Raw genomic sequence first — 6,060 nt, forward strand, 5'->3', positions numbered from 1 at the left:
TGGAACAGGTCCTCAGCATCTCCAGCCACCAAGAAAGGACCAAGCCTCTTCCCAGCCAGGTACAAGGCCAGGCCATGCAAGAACAGCCCTGCCTTCTGGGCAATGACTTCTTCCTCACTAGCCCGGCAGCCTACCCTCCACAGATACACATGTGCCTGCCATCCCTGTATGGTTGTGCTGGACACATTCTCCAGTTTTCCCGGCGGTGGCTGATCGCTTTTTCCCACACAGTCCCATATGATGTTAGTTCTGATATAAAAGACTAGTGACTCATTAATTGTGTCTGTGTAATAGTGAGAAAACTTTACCACACGATATCAAGCCAACATTCCTTCACATCTCATTGGCTGGTATTAAAGCACATCCTGTATATAAGCTTCCCAAATATTGGGTCAAGAAAAAAGAACAAATGATTGGCTTAGACTCTCATTATGCTCTATTTCTCTATTCATCTAATAGCTGAAAAATATTTAAAAACAACAACCCCCACAATCAATCCTCCCAGCATCCCCCTTCCTTGAGGCATCAGGTTGCTGTGGGACTAAGCACACTCTCCCACTGAAGCTAGACAATGCAGTCCTCTGTTACATAGATTCTGGAGGCCATTGACTAGCTCATGTATGCTCTTTGGCTGGTAGCTCAGACTCTGGGAGCTCTGAGAGGTTTGGGTTAGTTGGTGGGGTGAAGAACTTGGGGAGGGGAGACCAGGAAGTGGGGACAATTTAGGCATGTAAATAAATAATTTATAAAATGTTTAAAAAGTCCAATTTGGAAGATAGAGGTTTATGGAGTATAGCCCTGTAAGTAGGCAGCTAGTACCTTTTGTTGATGCAGTATTATGTGTTTGTTGAGATTCAATGGAAAGTGGGTGTTTACTTTCCTGAGTATTTAAAAAAAAAAGGAAATTTTATTTGAAAAGTTTTGAGGTTGGAATGGGAGAAACTATTTTTTTCCTTTCCTTCATCATTTTGATAATCTTCAGTTTTATAAAATATTGTATCTGTCATTTTTATATGAACTTCATCCTATGAAAAGCCTATCCTTGTTCTTTTTTTACATCATCTCCTATTCTGTTTGGTTTTTTACACACAAATGACATCTTTTTTATTAGATATTTTCTTTATTTACATTTCAAATGTTATCCTCTTTCCTGGTTTCCCCTCTGAAAACCCCCTATACCATCTCCCCTCCCTCTGCTCACCAACCCATCCACTCCCTCTTCCCTGTTCTGACATTTCCCTACATTGGGGCATCAAACCTTCACAGGACTCAGGCCTCTCCTCTCACTAATGTCCAACAAGGCCATCCTCTGCTGCATATGCAGCTGGAGCCATGGGTCCCTCCATGTGTACTCTTTGGTTGGTGGTTTAGTCCCTGGAAGCTCTGGGAGCACTGGTTGGTTCATATTGTGTTTCCTTCTATGGGACTGCAAGCTCCTTCAGTTTCTTAGATACTTTCTCTAGCTTCTCCATTAGGGACCCTGAGCTCAGTCCAGTGGTTGGATGAGAGCATCCATTTCTGTATTTGTCTGGCACTGACAGAGCCTCTCAGGATACAGCTGTATCAGGCGCCTGTTGGCATACACAATAGAATCTGGGTTTGGAATGGGATGGATCCCCATGTGTGGCAGTCTTTGGATGGCCTTTCTTTCAGTCACTGTTCCACAATTTGTCTCTGTACCTCCTCCCTTGGGTATTCTGTTTCCTCTTCTAAGAAGGACTGAAGTATGCACACTTTGGCTCCAGTAGTTAAGAACACTGACTGTGGTTCTAAAGGTCTGGAGTTCAAATCCCTACAACTGCTTCACAGTCTACAGCAGTTTGAACTATAACTATGACATCTTGTATATGTGAAGACCAGAGCAAACTATCATGATCCATTGAAGTGTTGTCTGCTGGAGTTGGAGAGTTGGCTCACTGGTTAAGATCATGAAGCTGTTCCAGAGGATCCAGGTTCAAATCTATTCTTCCAGAAGACACAAGTCTTATTCCCAGAACCCACAGGGAACTTCACAGCCATTTGTAACTCTAGTTTCTCAGGTTCAGACATTCTTTGCTGGCCTACACAATCACAGAGTGTGCATATGTATAGGCCAATGTATAGGCAAAATACTCACAGACATAGAATAAAAGTAAGTAAGCTTAAAACATTTATGAACCTCTGTCTCTAAGAAGTGTTTCATCCTATGAAAAGTCTATACTTGTTCTTTTTTACATCATCTCCTATTCTGTTTGTTTTTTTAAAATTTAATTTTTTGTATATATATGTATATATATATATATGTTTTTATTTTCTATATTCTTTGTTTATATTCCAAATGCTTTCCCCTTTCCCAATTCCCCCCTCCACATATGCCCCATAAGTTCTCTTCTCTCCATCCACTCTCCAATCATTCCCCCTCCCTTTTCTCTGTCCTGGTATTCCCCTACAATGCTGGATTGAGCCTTTCCAGGATCAGGGTCCTCATCTTCCTTCTTCATAAGAATCATTTGATATGCTAATTGTGTCTTCAGCATTCAGACCTTCTGGGCTAATTAATATCCATTTATCAATGATTGCATTCCATTTGTATTCTTTTGTGACTGGGTTACCTCACTTAGGATGATATTTTCCAGTTCCAATCATTTGCCTAAAAATTTCTTGAATTCTTTGTTTTTAATTGCTGAGTAGTACTCCATTGTGTAAACATACCACATTTTCTGTATCCATTCCTCCACTGAGGGACATCTGGGTTCTTTCCAGCTTCTGGCTATTATAAATAAGGCTGCTGTGAACATAGTGGAACATGTGTCCTTATTGTATGCTGGGGAATCCTCTGAGTATATTCCCAGGAGAGGTATAGCAGGGTCCCCTGGAAGTGTCAGGTCCAGTTTTCTGAGGAACCGCCAGACTGATTTTCATAGTGGTTGTACCATCTTACAATCCCACAAGCAGTGGAGGAGTGTTCCTCTTTCTCCACATCCTTGCCAACACCTGCTGTTTCCTGAGTTTTTAATCTTCGCCATTCTGACTGGTGTGAGGTGAAATCTCAAGGTTGTTTTGCTTTGCAAATTGTTTCCAAAACTTTAGGGTCACAATTTATACAAACTATTCATTTAATATTTAAGAAGATTGGTGGACAATAAAAATAAGAACTGTCCACAATTAAACCAATATTAGTCAGGGTTCTCTAGAGTCATAGAATTTATGGGTAGTCTTTATATAGTAAGAGAATGTGTTGATGCCTTATAGTCTGTAGTTCAACTCCCCAACAATGAAATTCCAAGGATCTAGCAGTTGCTCAGTCCCACAAGGCAAACAGGCAAAGAAGAAAGAATACATCTTCCTTCTTCCAATGTCCTTATGTAGGTCTCCAGCAGAAGATGTGGCCCAGATTAAAGGTATGTACTACCATGCCTGGATCTAGGACTTGCTTTGTCCCAGATGACTCTGAACTCAGAGATGTCGCTTTCTTAATATTCTGGGATTCATAGCCACTATGCCTTAAGATCTCCAAGCCAAGATCCAGGTCAGAATCTTGTATCTCCCAGCCTCCAGATTAGGATCACAGGTGAGCCTTCTGATTCTGGATTGTAGTTCATATCAGATATGGTCAAATGACAACCAGGAGTAGCCACTACAAATAGTAATATGCTAAACACAACTACATCTCAAAAATGTTAAGTACCTTACTGAATCTAGGTATGAAATCAATGCTTACTCTATAGCAGTATTTATATAATATTATTAAAAAATGAAAAAATTTGGGCTGGAGAGATGGCTCAGAGGTTAAGAGTACTGACTACTCTTCCAGAGGTCCTGAGTTCAATTCCCAGCAACCACACGGTGGCTCACAACCATCTGTAATGGGATCTGATGCCCTCTTCTGGTGTGTCTGATGACAGCCACCATGTACTCATATAAACAAACAAACAAACAAATAAATAAATAAATAAATAAATAAATAATAAATCTTTTTAAAAAATGACAAAATTGTAGTGGCCTAAGTTTACATACTTCTCTGAGTACCTAAAACAAACTACTTTTTTTTTTAATGATAGGACTTCTTTCTGTCTTGATTTTCCTGGTTATATTGCTCATGTACCTATGTGTATAAATTAATCATGTTCATTAAATTTTGTGAGTTTTATTTTACCTTAATTATACTTCATTATTCACTCTTGGTGTTATGTAAGATTAAAGTCTTCATTTGACTTTATTAAAATATCAAATCTCAAGACAATGTCTTTTAAAGTGTAAAACTATGGGAGCTGCTCAGGTACTTAGGGGTGCACCTGAGAGACTGAGAACAGCTTGGTTCAGCTCAGCAGCTACATGATTAGACTGTTTTCCTGTGCTCAGTGAGTACAGGATGCTGCTTACAGGATGTGGTGGTCCTTAATCCCTCTCTCTTGCCTGCTTGTACTGACCAGTGCCCATGACAAGCCTTCCTTCCACCTACTGTCAGATGACCTGATTAACTATATCAACAAGCAGAATACAGCATGGCAGGCTGGATGCAACTTCTATAGTGTTGACATAAACTCTCTGAAGAAGCTGAGTGGTTCTGTTCTGGGTGGACCAAAGCTATCAGAAAGGGTTAGGTTCGGTGAGGGCATAAATCTACCTGAAACTTTTGATGCACAGAATAGTGGTCCAAATGCACAACTATCGAACAGATTAGAGACCAGGGGACCGGCTCTTGTTGGGTATTTGGAGCAGTGGAAGTCATTTCTGACTGAATCTGCATTCACACCAATGGCTGAGTCAATGTTGAGTTGTCTGCTGAGGGCCTGCTTAGCTGCTGTGGTATCCAGTGTAGGGATGGCTATAATGGTAGTTATCCCTCTGGAGCATAGGCCTTGTGGACGATAAAAGGCCTGGTTTCTGGTGGAGTTTACAATTGTCATGTAGGTTGCTTACCATACACCATCCCTCCCTGTGAGCCTTCTGTCAATGGCTCTCATCCCCTCTGCACTGGAGATGGAGATACTCCCAGGTACAACAAGATAAGCACTATGGTTTCACTTCCTACAGCGTGTCTGACAGCGGGGAGATCATGGCAGAAATCTACAGTGCCTTCACTGTGTTTGCTGACTTCTTGATTTACAAATCAGGCGTATGAAGCTGTGGATATGATGGGTGGGTGGCTACATCATCTGCATCCTGGGCTGTGGAGTAGAGAATGGAGCTCCCTACTGGCTGCCAGCCCACTCTTGGATCATTGGGGTGATGATGGCTTCTTTAAAATTCTCAGAGAAGCACTGTGGGATTGAATCAGAAATTGTGGCTGGGATCCCATGCACTGACTAGCACTAATCTACTGTGACTTGATTGTCCAGTCCTTAGGAGCTTTTCACAAAATTTAGCATCCCAGGCAGGGAGTGAGGCAGACAGGGGAGTCTTTGATTCTTTGTGTTTACCTCACATGCATGAAGCTTTTAGCAACCGGACTAGAGCTGCCTGCCATCAGAGCTACCCTCCAAGTGCTCTGCTCTTACCTGGCTCCCTTCTAGCTTGTCCCATGACAGTACATGATTACAATGTGCATCCTAGCCACTCCCTAGACTCATGCTGCTTGTAGTACCGGATGCTGAAGCTCTGCCTCTCATCCCTCCAGACCCTATCCCAGCATCCCCAACCCAAGGGCTTTGACTACACAATTTCCAAAAGAATGCACACCAACTTCAGGATGAGAGGACACATAGCACCCATCAGCTGCACCTTGAAGCTAGTCACTTATAGGTCTATGGCAGGCATTGATGGCTCAGTGCAGTTCTCTGGAGAAAGCTACATTTTCCCAAGGTATCTGTAAAAGTTTACATTGGTAATGTGTCCATCTTTCCTTAATGTTGTCCTTAGCCGATGCTTTTTCTTTTTCTTTTCTTTAATTTTTTTTTCTTTTTTTATTGTATATTTTCTTTATTTTTTTGGGAAATTTTTTTATTAGATATTTTCTTAATTTACATTCCAAATACTATCCAATTTCTTGGTCCCCCCCCCAAACCCCCTTTCCCATTTTCCTCCCCCTGCTTCTGAGGGTGCTCCCTGACCCAACCATGTACTCCTGCCTCCCTGCCG

At 41.7% G+C, this 6,060-nt stretch overlaps 1 pseudogene; it reads left to right on the top strand.

Annotated features, from left to right (window-relative positions):
- The first annotated feature begins 4,365 nt into the window (after positions 1–4,365).
- LOC127684166 (cathepsin B-like) lies at positions 4,366–5,292 on the top strand (annotated as a pseudogene).
- Positions 5,293–6,060: the final 768 nt, after the last annotated feature.

Source organism: Apodemus sylvaticus, chromosome 5, assembly GCF_947179515.1.
Source record: "Apodemus sylvaticus chromosome 5, mApoSyl1.1, whole genome shotgun sequence".
NCBI lineage: Eukaryota > Metazoa > Chordata > Mammalia > Rodentia > Muridae > Apodemus > Apodemus sylvaticus.